General features: G+C 51.5%; 1 protein-coding gene across 3 annotated transcripts in view; it reads right to left on the reverse strand.

Moving 5' to 3' along the window:
• Nucleotides 1-13,235, reverse strand: part of WDR25 (WD repeat domain 25) — a 177,585-nt gene that overhangs the window by 84,742 nt on the left and 79,608 nt on the right. The gene's annotated exons all lie outside the window — the stretch shown is intronic.

Genomic DNA, 13,235 nt, shown 5'->3' on the forward strand with positions numbered 1-13,235 from the left:
TCACGGCCGTGGCATGCTATTAGGGACCAGCTGACATCGCACAGTCTGAAGAAGCCGTAGGGAGGGGAGTGAGAGGAGAGGATATGCACTGCGCACGGGCACGGATCACAGGCCCGCGGTGGGATTACATTAGACGACATTGCGAGGCGGGATCTCGACCAGCGCACCCGCACAGGCGCAGCCAGCCTGACACCAAATGAGGTCAGAAGACGGGCAGCGCAACATGTGTGCATGGCCAAGGGCTAACCTAACAGCGCAGGCTCCGGGACAGATTCAAACAACGCTGAGGAGTGGGCGCACGGCGCCAAGGGGGTAAAAATGATGGCTGTGCTGCGTCACACGACAAAGGAAAGTTCCACCTACCGGACGGTTTAACGCTGTGTGGGGACACATTTCATAAGTGTTAGGTTCAGCATGTGCAAGGAGCATCACGAAAAGAGGCACTTTTTCCCTTTGCATTATTACTGCTGCACAAGGTGGCTCCTTCAGTAACAAACGCCTGGGGGGGGGGGGGGTCAGGTTCCCTTACATTTAACTTGTTGTGTCTGCGTGGCGGTCGCAGTACACGTTGCCGTATACACAGCAGGGGAACAGCTGGCGGTGCTGAACCCCACTAACACATTGGCGAGGTGTTTGGCTCTGTGCGTACAGCACTTCTGGACGGCAACTAGCGGTGTTGGAGCCCAGGGACAGGTGGAGGAGGAGGAGGTTGGAGGAGGTTGGAGGAGGTAGGAGGGATTGCCACACACACAGCAGGGGAACAGCTGACGTTACTGAACCCCAATAACAGAGGAGGGACTGTTGACTGTGCGTACAGCACTTCTGGACGGCAACTGGCGGTGTTGGAGCCCAGGGACAGGTGGAGGAGGTAGGAGGAGGTAGGAGGGATTGCCACACACACAGCAGGGGAACAGCTGACGTTACTGAACCCCAATAACAGAGGAGGGACTGTTGACTGTGCGTACAGCACTTCTGGACGGCAACTGGCGGTGTTGGAGCCCAGGGACAGGTGGAGGAGGAGGAGGTAGGAGGAGGTTGGAGGAGGTAGGAGGGATTGCCACACACACAGCAGGGGAACAGCTGACGTTACTGAACCCCAATAACAGAGGAGCGACTGTTGACTGTGCGTACAGCACTTCTGGACGGCAACTAGCGGTGTTGGAGCCCAGGGACAGGTGGAGGAGTAGGAGGAGGTTGGAGGAGGTTGGAGGAGGTAGGAGGGATTGCCACACACACAGCAGGGGAACAGCTGACGTTACTGAACCCCAATAACAGAGGAGGGACTGTTGACTGTGCGTACAGCACTTCTGGACGGCAACTGGCGGTGTTGGAGCCCAGGGACAGGTGGAGGAGGAAGGAGGAGGTAGGAGGGATTGCCACACACACAGCAGGGGAACAGCTGACGTTACTGAACCCCAATAACAGAGGAGGGACTGTTGACTGTGCGTACAGCACTTCTGGACGGCAACTGGCGGTGTTGGAGCCCAGGGACAGGTGGAGGAGGAAGGAGGAGGTAGGAGGGATTGCCACACACACAGCAGGGGAACAGCTGACGTTACTGAACCCCAATAACAGAGGAGGGACTGTTGACTGTGCGTACAGCACTTCTGGACGGCAACTAGCGGTGTTGGAGCCCAGGGACAGGTGGAGGAGGAGGAGGTTGGAGGAGGTTGGAGGAGGTAGGAGGGATTGCCACACACACAGCAGGGGAACAGCTGACGTTACTGAACCCCAATAACAGAGGAGGGACTGTTGACTGTGCGTACAGCACTTCTGGACGGCAACTGGCGGTGTTGGAGCCCAGGGACAGGTGGAGGAGGAGGAGGTAGGAGGAGGTTGGAGGAGGTAGGAGGGATTGCCACACACACAGCAGGGGAACAGCTGACGTTACTGAACCCCAATAACAGAGGAGCGACTGTTGACTGTGCGTACAGCACTTCTGGACGGCAACTGGCGGTGTTGGAGCCCAGGGACAGGTGGAGGAGGAAGGAGGAGGTAGGAGGGATTGCCACACACACAGCAGGGGAACAGCTGACGTTACTGAACCCCAATAACAGAGGAGGGACTGTTGACTGTGCGTACAGCACTTCTGGACGGCAACTGGCGGTGTTGGAGCCCAGGGACAGGTGGAGGAGGAGGAGGTAGGAGGAGGTAGGAGGGATTGCCACACACACAGCAGGGGAACAGCTGACGTTACTGAACCCCAATAACAGAGGAGGGACTGTTGACTGTGCGTACAGCACTTCTGGACGGCAACTGGCGGTGTTGGAGCCCAGGGACAGGTGGAGGAGGAGGTAGGAGGAGGTTGGAGGAGGTAGGAGGGATTGCCACACACACAGCAGGGGAACAGCTGACGTTACTGAACCCCAATAACAGAGGAGGGACTGTTGACTGTGCGTACAGCACTTCTGGACGGCAACTGGCGGTGTTGGAGCCCAGGGACAGGTGGAGGAGGAGGAGGTAGGAGGAGGTTGGAGGAGGTAGGAGGGATTGCCACACACACAGCAGGGGAACAGCTGACGTTACTGAACCCCAATAACAGAGGAGCGACTGTTGACTGTGCGTACAGCACTTCTGGACGGCAACTAGCGGTGTTGGAGCCCAGGGACAGGTGGAGGAGGAGGAGTTTGGATGAGGTTGGAGGAGGTTGGAGGGATTGCCACACACACAGCAGGGGAACAGCTGACGTTACTGAACCCCAATAACAGAGGAGCGACTGTTGACTGTGCGTACAGCACTACCAGGCAACAACTAGCGGTGTTGGAGCCCAGGGACAGCAGTAGAAGCAGAGGAACACAATGTAGGCCGAAGCCTGATTGGAGAAAGGGAACCTTTAACCCCCCCCCCCAAGGCATTTGTAGCTGAAAGAGCCAGCTTGTGCAGCTCAAAAGATGCAAAAGGAAAAGGTGGCTCTTTTAATTATGCTCCTTGCAAGCACAGAACTAAACACTTATAAAATGTGTCCCCTGAAACCGTGAAACTGTCCCGGAGGTGGGACTTTCCTTCGTAATATGACGCAGCACAGCTGTCATTCCTACCCCCTCGGCGCCGTGCCCCGGCTCCTCATCGTTGTTTGATTCCGTCCCGGAGCCTGCGCTGTTAGGTTATCCCTTGGCCAGGCACACTTAGCGCTGCCCATCTTCTGACATCATTTGGTGTCAGGCTGGCTGCGCTTGTGCGGCCGCGCTGTCCGAGAGCCCGCCTCGCAGTGTGGTCTAATGTAATCCCACCGCGGGCCTGGGATCAGTGGCCATGCGCAGTGCATATCCTCGCCTCTCGCTCCCCTCCCTACGGCTTTTTCAGACTGTGCGCTGCCACGGCCGTGGCATGCTATTACGGATCAGCTGGCACCGCACAGTCTGAAGAAGCCGTAGGGAGTGGAGCGAGAGGCGAGGATATGCACTGCGCATGGCCACTGATCCCAGGCCCGCGGTGGGATTACATTAGACCACACTGCGAGGCGGGCTCTCGGACAGCGCGGCCGCACAGGCGCAGCCAGCCTGACACCAAATGATGTCAGAAGATGGGCAGCGCTAAGTGTGCCTGGCCAAGGGATAACATAACAGCGCAGGCTCCGGGACGGAATCAAACAACGATGAGGAGCCGGGGCACGGCGCCGAGGGGGTAGGAATGACAGCTGTGCTGCGTCATATTACGAAGGAAAGTCCCACCTCCGGGACGGTTTTACGGTATCAGTGGACACATTTTATAAGTGTTAAGTTCTGCGTGTGCAAGGAGCATAATGAAAATAGCTACCTTTTCCTTGTGCAGCATTACTGCTGCACAAGGTGGCTCTTTCAGTAACAAACGCCTTGGGGGGGGGGGGGGACAGGTTCCCTTACATTTCAGTTGTGTCAGCGTGGCGGTCGCAGGACACATTGCCGGCTACACAGCTGGGGATCAGCTGACGTTACTGAAACCCAATAACACTGGGTCGTATGTTTTGACTGTGCAGATGGCACTTCTGAGCCTCAACTGGCGTTGTTGGAGCCCAGGAATGTAAGTTCAGGTGGTTGAAAGATGAACACAACAGGAGACCTGGATAACGTATACAGTGACCTAATTATTTAATCAGGAGGAGGAGTGGCAAATTCCTGCGAGATCCAGGCCTTGTTCATTTTCAGGAAAGTAAGCCGGTCAACGTTATCGGAGGATAGTCGCATGCGACGGTCAGTTAGTACACCACCTGCAGCACTAAAGACACGTTCCGATAATACACTGGCCGCAGGGCAAGACAGCACCTCCAATGCATACTGGCTTAGCTCTGGCCATGTATCCAGCTTTGAGACCCAAAACTTGAAAGGGGAAGAGCCGTCTGGGAGTACAGCAAGAGGGCAAGACATGTAGTCTGTCACCATCTGACGGAACCGTTGCCTCCTGCTGACTGGAGCCGTCTGTGATGGTGTAGACTTTTGTGGGGGGCACACAAAACTGTGCCACAGTTGGGCCATACTGGTCTTGCCTTGGGCAGAGGCACTGCTTCTGCTCCCTCTTTGTGCAGAGCCTCCACCACTGCCTGGACGCACTGAGCTGCTTTGGAATGCACTAGCAGCACTTCTCTCAGTTGGAATGGAGAAGATGATGGAACTGACCAGTGTGTCTTGGTACTCCCGCATTTTTCGCTCCCGGTTCAACGGTGTGATGAGGCTTTCTACGTTGTCCCGGTAGCGAGGATCGAGGAGGGTGAACACCCAGTAATCAGACATGTTGAGAATGTGGTCGATGCGGCGGTCGTTTCTCAGGCACTGCAGCATGTAATCCACCATGTGCTGCAGACTGCCAACTGCCCAAGAAACGCTGTCCCCAGCTGGAGGCGTGATCTCTGCCCGCTCGTCATCACCCCACCCTCGCTGTACACACTGAGTACTGGACAATTGTGTAACTCCCTCCTCTGGACGGATGTCTTCCTCCTCCATTGACTCCTCCTCATCCTCCTCACAAACTGTCCCCTGCCTACGCGTTTGTGAGGAACCACGTGGCGCTGACTGTCCAGAAGATGATGGAAGTGGTGAATCCTCATCCTCCACCTCTTCCACAACATCATCCCTTAGCGCTTGCAGTGATTTTTCAAGCAGGCAGATAAGGGGGACAGTCATGCTGACTAGTGCATCATCTGCACTCGCCATCCGCGTGGAATAATCGAAGGGACGCAAAACCTGGCAGACATCCTTCATAGTGGCCCACTCTGTGGTTGTGAAGTCTGTACGGCGCTGACTGCGACTTTTGTGCGCCTGATACAGCTGGTACTCCATTACAGCTTGCTGCTGCTCACACAACCGCTCCAACATATGTAACGTGGAATTCCACCTGGTAGGTAGGTCACATATGATGCGATGTTCCGGCAGGCGGTGTCGGCGCTGCAGAGCCGCAATGCGCGCTTTTGCCGTGCTGGAACGCCGCAAGTGAGCACACTCTAGGCGGACCTTGTGCAGCAGTGCATCAAGATCCGGATAGTCCCTCAAAAAACTCTGCACGACCAAATTGAGCACATGTGCCAGACATGGGATGTGAGTGAGGTTGCCGAGGCCCAGGGCTGCCACCAGATTTCGGCCATTATCACACACTACCATGCCTGGCTGGAGATTCGCTGGCTCAAACCACACATCGCTCTCCTGCTTGATGGCATTCCAGAGCTCCTGCGCTGTGTGGCTACGATTCCCCAAAAAAATTAATTTCAAGACGGCCTGTTGACGTTTGGCCACGGCTGTGCTCATGTCGGTCGTAACAGGTACACGTTCATCACGGGTCCATGTGGAGGTGGACTGTGACGGCTCCTGCAGCGATGATTCTGAGGAACTGGTGTAAGAGGAGGAGTCAATGCGTACAGAATGGATTCCTGCAATCCTTGGAGTGGGCAGGACACGTCCTGCGCCACTCGCACGGTCTGTACCCGGCTCAACTACATTAACCCAATGGGCAGTGAGGGAAAGGTATCGCCCCTGTCCATGTTGACTGGTCCACGCATCGGTGGTGAGGTGGACCTTGCTACTGACGGCGTTCAGTAGCGCGTGTTTTATGTGTCCCTCCACATGCTTGTGCAGGGCAGGGACGGCTTGCCTGCTGAAGTAAAAGCGGCTGGGCACACTGTACTGTGGGACTGCCAATGACATCAAGTCACGGAAGCTGTCAGTCTCCACCAGCCTGAATGACAGCATTTCCAGTGACAGAAGTTTGGCAATGCCTGCAGTCAGAGCCTGTGCTCGTGGGTGGTTTGACGAGAAAGGCCGCCTTTTCTCCCATGCCTGTACTACCGATGGCTGTAGACTGGGCTGGGAGTGTGTGGTTGACTGGGAAAGTGGTGCTGCGGGTGGAATTACAGCGGGTCTCTGGACAACAGGGCCAGAGGTTCTTCCACGGCGATCCTGGGAGGAAGCCGAACCAGCTGCGTGTGAGCTAGAGGAAGAGGCAACACGAGCTGAAGAGGTGGTAGCTGCCGCTGTTGGTTGGCCTAGCTCTTCAGTGTGTTTGTCTAACTCCGCCGGGTGCCTGTTGCGCACATGTTTCCACATGTTGGAGGTATTGAGGTTGGCGACTTTTTGACCTCTTTTGATTTTTTGATGACACACCTTGCATCTGACATAGCAAATGTCATCTGCAACTGTGTCAAAAAAGGACCAGGCACTGCAAGTCTTGGGAGCCCCCCTTTTGACTTTTGGAAGAGACATGCTCCTTACGGGTGCCAAAGCGGAGGCTGCAGGATCCGCAGTCTTCCCCCTCCCTCTCCCTCTTTGGACCGTACGGGGAATCTCTTCCTCAGAGCTGCTCCCACCACCTTCCTGTCCCTGACGCCAAGATGGGTCAAGGACCTCGTCATCCACACTACCCTCTGCCCCCAACTGCTCCTCCCGGGTAGTCTCAGCAGCAGAGCACGCACCAGTAAGTGGCACCTGAGTGTCATCATCAGCTGATGCGGCCTGCGATGTGGTGAACGGAGCCACTGGCCCACCCGCCTCTTCAGAGGAAGACAGAAAAAGCTGTTGGGCATCACTGCACCCTGCCTCTTCTTCCATTTCTCCAATGCTGCTTGGCTGGCCCCCTGTTTCCAAGCCAAGAGATTCAGAGAACAGAAGTAGAGACGGCTCCTGTCCTGGGCTCTCTGTCTGCCTGGGCAATTTGGCAGGTGGTGAAGAGACAGATGGCTGCTCTCCAGTGCTCTGTGTCTGAGAGGATGTGGCACTAATGGAAGTTGATGCATTAGCTGCCATCCATCCCACAACGGCTTCAATTTGGTCTTCACGCAGCAGCGGTGTACGGCGCTCGGCGACAAAGCTGCGCATGAACGACTGTTCCCTCGTGAAAGTGGGTGCTGATGAGTCACCGGTGCCCGCAGCGGGCACAGAATCCCCACGTCCCCTCCCTGCTCCGCGCCCACGCCCACGTGCCTTACTCACTGCCTTCTTCATCGTGGTTGACTGATAAAGAAAAGCAGAAAAGTACTAACGGCTTTGTGTGCTTATTCCTGAAAAACTCCTCCTAACAGGTATAAGAAACACTAATTAGCTAAAGTGTGGACTAGACTTTAATATGAGTTAATGTGGCCTACACAAATGTAAAGTGGTGTAACTGGTGTGTTTGGTGAACTTTATTATTTATTTCTTTTTTGGGGGCTGAACTGACAACGGATAGAGCTGCAGTCACACGGAGACCGTGCAGACAGACGTTAACGGCGCTGTAAGGCCCAAAAACCCTCCTCTACTTTATCCTATGTAGTGTTTTTCCACAAATTAGCTGGAGACGGGTGGAAAGACACTAATAGGATTTTTTTAAATTAATTAGCAGCAGACTACAGTACTTGAAAAAAAATTAAAATTGATTTGGCGGTATGACGCAGTTAACAACCCTGAGCTGGAGACAACCAAGCTACGGCTGCTCACAGACTACAGGGCGAGCTGCAGTCACACGGAGACCGTGCAGACAGCCGTAAACGGCGCTGCAAGGCCCAAAAACCCTCCTCTACTTTATCCTATGTAGTGTTTTTCCACAAATTAGCTGGAGACGGGTGGAAAGACACTAATAGGATTTTTTTAAATTAATTAGCAGCAGACTACAGTACTTGAAAAAAAATTAAAATTGATTTGGCGGTATGACGCAGTGAACAACCCTGAGCTGGAGACAACCAGGCTATAGCTGCTCACAGACTACAGGGCGAGCTGCAGTCACACGGAGACCGTGCAGACAGCCGTAAACGGCGCTGCAAGGCCCAAAAACCCTCCTCTACTTTATCCTATGTAGTGTTTTTCCACAAATTAGCTGGAGACGGGTGGAAAGACACTAATAGGATTTTTTTAAATTAATTAACAGCAGACTACAGTACTTGAAAAAAAATTAAAATTGATTTGGCGGTATGACGCAGTGAACAACCCTGAGCTGGAGACAACCAAGCTACGGCTGCTCACAGACTACAGGGCGAGCTGCAGTCACACGGAGACCGTGCAGACAGCCGTAAACGGCGCTGCAAGGCCCAAAAACCCTCCTCTACTTTATCCTATGTAGTGTTTTTCCACAAATTAGATGGAGACGGGTGGAAAGACACTAATAGGAATTATTTGAAAAAATGTGCAGCAGCCTGCACTACTTCAAAAAAAAAAAAAAAAAAGGACAGTATGAGGCAATGAACCACCCTCCCTGAACTGAATACAACCAGCTATGGATGGCCTATGTGGCTGCACTCAGACTAGAGAGTGGGCTGCACTCACACACACACACACAGAGAGACCTTGCAGATCGCTGTGAAAACAGCGCTACAAGGCAAAAGCAAGGTGAATAGTAGGTGAACACAGCGGTTGCTAAATTAGCCTTTGGAAAGCACAAAGAAGCAAATCGCTATCTCTAAACTGTCCCTCAGTCAGCAAACAGCGTCCTGTCACTAACTGAATTCACAGCAGAGTGATCGCAAAATGGCGCCAGCGACTTTTAAACTGCATCATGACATCATTTCAGCAGCCAATCACAGCCTTGCCAGTACTTTCATGCCCTCCATGCTAAACAGGATGTGCCCACACTTGGAATCTTTCTCATTGGCTGAATTTCTGAATTTTGAATCATGGAACTTCCGATTCCGGTATCCGATACGCGCCAAGTATCGGAATCCCGGTATCGGAATTCCGATACCGCTAGTATCGGCCGATACCCGATACTTGCGGTATCGGAATGCTCAACACTAGTGTGCACGTGTGCTGTCCGTATTGTGGTCCGTGATGCCGGTAAAAAATGGACATGTCTACGTGTTTTCAGCACGGACATACGGTCCGTGTGAAAACACGCACATGTGCATAGACCCATTCATTTAAATGGGTCTACGTGTGTCAGTGTCTCCGGTACGTGAGAAAACTGTCACTACACGTACCGGAGACACTGACGTGTGAAACAGGCCTAATACATAGTGTCTGGTACACAGCCTATTGAGTCACGCCCATACTATTCAATTAGGCAGGCTGGCCAGCACTCTCTTAATACATCCCATGTGAACACCCCTGTATACAAGACTCAACATGCTGGGCTTGGCTGCACCCTAAAACATAAAGTGCACAAAATACATATAAATATGTGAGGTATTGGTCGATATTTAGGGCCAAGATATGCAAGCTAGCAACCCAACGTCAAGGGTCCTCATGCTTGCGAGTCCTATCACTAAACTAGTAGCAAAGCCACAAAAGAGGACTGAAAATCCTCCATTAATTGGTAGGCTGTGAGTGGCTGTCTTTTTAGTATTTTGCACCAGTGTTGCCAACATCTTTGCTACATGGGCTGGCTGCATCCTGTAGTGCATTTGTTCAGAGACCTGGGCAGGTAAGCGGTGCTGCCCCTTTTTCAGCTGTATTTTAGAATTTTATGCAGGATTTTCAGTCCTCTTTTGTGGCTTTGCTACTAGTTAAGTGCATAGGAGAATTTAATGTTACAACCCGACTGAGCATAGATGCATTGCTAAGTATACATGAAGAGCTAATGTCCGGCTTATAACTGGTCTGTATCGCCACAGGGGATCAAAGTAAAAAATACGGTTCTGTTTATATAGGATACAGCGCCATTTCATCTACTGGCTGGTTCTGGAAGAGGGGACAGAGCGGCGTCCTCCACAGCCTGGACGCAGATCTGCTCAGAAATCACAGATTGAGGAATATTGGATAAATTAAACACTCGCACAGATCAGATTTACATTTTTTGCTTTCCTATATACGGAATATATTTGGTATTGTGCACTTCCGATGCCACTGACACAATCACTGTGCATTACCTTGTATGAAATATATTTCAGCAGCGTACGTCAGTATTGCAAGTCCTGATGTCCTCTCATGTTTTCACACCCAGTATTGTACTGACAGCAAGTAACAAATTGCACCTGACTTAGTAATTAGCCTACCAGTGCCGCCACGCAGTAGCGAGGCGCCGAAATGGGGAAGGTAATTGTGCGCACAAAATCTGATGAGATCACAGTCAAGTAGAAATCACGGGAACGTCACAATGCCTCGGTGTTATATTAAAAAGGACAATGGGCAATAAATTACTCAGAGGATATGTTTCCCACGGTCTGTAAATGCTGCGGGTTGGACGCTGTGTACATCCGCAACGTCCAACCCGCAGCGGCCAGATGTTACAGCATAGTGGATGGATTTCAAGAAATCCCATGCCACTATGCATACTGAGACGCCTCCGGCTTACCTGCGGAGGCGGACATGCGGCATGTCTTTCCAGTTTTCAGACCGCAGCATGCCAATTTATGTAGCGGAGACGCTCATTCTCCGCTGCGGGAATTACCCATTCACTTTCATTAGATCTGGTAAAACAGTATTATCTTCCTAATCACATGTGTATTAAGTGCGGGAACGCAGCTTACTACGCATGTGTACTAACTTAAATAATGGTGTACAAATACACTCCAGTTCTCGCGATGAGCTGAGCTGATCACGAGACCTGCCGTACACATGACCACCGGGGACGAGGTTATCTTTGATCACTAGCCAAGTTCTCACGATCAGCTGATCACGAGAATCACAGTGCACTTGACCGCCGGGGATCGGGTTATCACCGGTCATCATCTTCACCATCTGTGTTCTGGATGTCAGGCTGAATGGTGGCATAATGCCACCGTTCAGCCAAAGACATCCAGATGTAGCAGAGCTGGACTCGTTGTGGGACAGTATGAGTATCTTCTCGGCGGACAGGTAACAATATTGTTGCTTTTTTATTTTAATTCTCTTCCAGGAGACAAGGGCGATGGTGGAATAGGCGATGCAGTAAGTATGGTTTAATTATGATCTATTAAAGGAGTCTGTGTCATTATTTCAATTAAAGGACTTTATTCTGGCTGTGCCTTTATTTACCATACAACTATAGAATTAGTAATGGATAGGTGTCTTATAAACACTTCTCCATTACTAAGCCGTGGGCTTGATGTCACCTGACAATACATAGGTGACATCAACCCCACAAATATTACCCCACTTCCACTGCTACAGAGCAAGTGGGAAGAGCTGGGTAAAGTGCCACAATTGGCACATCTATGGATGTGCCAATTGTGGGGCGGCTGCGGGCTGCTATTTTTTAGGCGGGTGAGGGCCAAAATCCATGGGCCTTGCCAGCCTGAGAATACCAGGACACAGCTGCCTGCTTTTTCCTTGACGGATTAAAAAAAAAATAGGCGGAACCCAATCTATTTTCTTTGGAGGGGATCCCACTATTTTTGCTAACCATCCAAGGTAAGCAACTGCTGCAGCCTTGTATTTATTATCAGAATGGTAAGATTCATGGATATTGGATCCTTGCTAGCCTGAAATTCCAGTCACAGTAGTCTGGTTTACTCTGGCTGGTTAACACATATAGGGGGACCCCGCGCTATTTTTTTTTTTTTTTTATTATTATTTATTAAAAAAGGAGGGGACCTCTCTCGGTGCTTTCTTCCACTTCCTGTGTCATGTACTTCTGGCTGTGTCCCAAAATTCACCATTATTTAAATTAGTACACATGCGTCGCACTACCGCACTTAATACGCATGTGACTAGGAAGATAATGCAGCTTTACTGCATCTAATGAAAGTCTATAGGTAATTTACGCAGCGGAGACTGAGCGCCTCCGCTACATAAATTGACATGCTGTGCTCTGGAAAGACACGCCTCATGTCCGTCTCTGCGGGTGAGCCGTGGGCATCTGTGCACGCATAATGGGCATGGGATTTCTTGAAATCCCATCCACTATCCTGTAACAGCTGGATGCTGCAGGTTGGACGTTGCGGATGAAGACAGCGTCCAACCCGCAGCGTTTACGGACCGTTAGAACATACCCCAATATATCTGCTAACAGGAAATCACTTTTTATTGTTCCTTCCCAGAAGCCAACTTTCAATTAGCTTTATTTCAAGTGACAAAAAAAATGCATGCAATGAAAAAAAACAGATCAAAAACACATGAGGAAAAACGCATAAAAAACGCAGGTGACCTGCCAGTCCAGATGCAGATTTGGTGCAGATATCACCTGCGTCAAATCCTGACAAAACACTGAGCCATTCCTGATTGTGTGCACATACCCTTAAGGTACCGTCACATTAAGCGACGCTGCAGCGATATAGACAACGATGCCGATCGCTGCAGCGTCGCTGTTTCATCGTTGTGTGGTCGCTGGAGAGCTGTCACACAGACAGCTCTCCAGCGACCAACGATGCCGAAGTCCCCGGGTAACCAGGGTAAACATCGGGTTACTAAGCGCAGGGCCGTGCTTAGTAACCCGATGTTTACCCTGGTTACCAGTGTAAATGTAAAAAAAAACACTACATACTTACATTCCGGTGTCTGTCGGGTCCCCCGGCGTCCGCTTCCCTGCACTGTGTCAGCGCCGGCCCTAAAGCAGAGCGGTGACGTCACCGCTGTGCTCTGCTTTACGGCCGGCCGGCGCTGACACAGTGAAGTCATCGCTGAATCCGTGCCACACACGCCGACTCAGCGATGTCAGCGGGTGATCCAGCGACGACATAAGGTGCTAGCCTTCTAGCTCCGACCAACGATGTCACAGCAGGATCCTGATTGCTGCTGCGTGTCAAACACAACGATATCGCTAGCCAGGACGCTGCAACGTCACGGATCGCTATCGTAATCGTTGTTAAGTTGTTCAGTGTGAAGGTACCTTTAGACACCAAGAACCGTGGGTGAAAAGCAACAAGTAACCACTGATACAGCAATCATTGACGGAGCTTCACTAAAAAACTTTATATTCCCAAACACCTTCTGTTGTGTGTGTCATTCATT

This window comes from Ranitomeya variabilis, chromosome 1 (genome assembly GCF_051348905.1).
Source record: "Ranitomeya variabilis isolate aRanVar5 chromosome 1, aRanVar5.hap1, whole genome shotgun sequence".
Taxonomy (NCBI): domain Eukaryota; kingdom Metazoa; phylum Chordata; class Amphibia; order Anura; family Dendrobatidae; genus Ranitomeya; species Ranitomeya variabilis.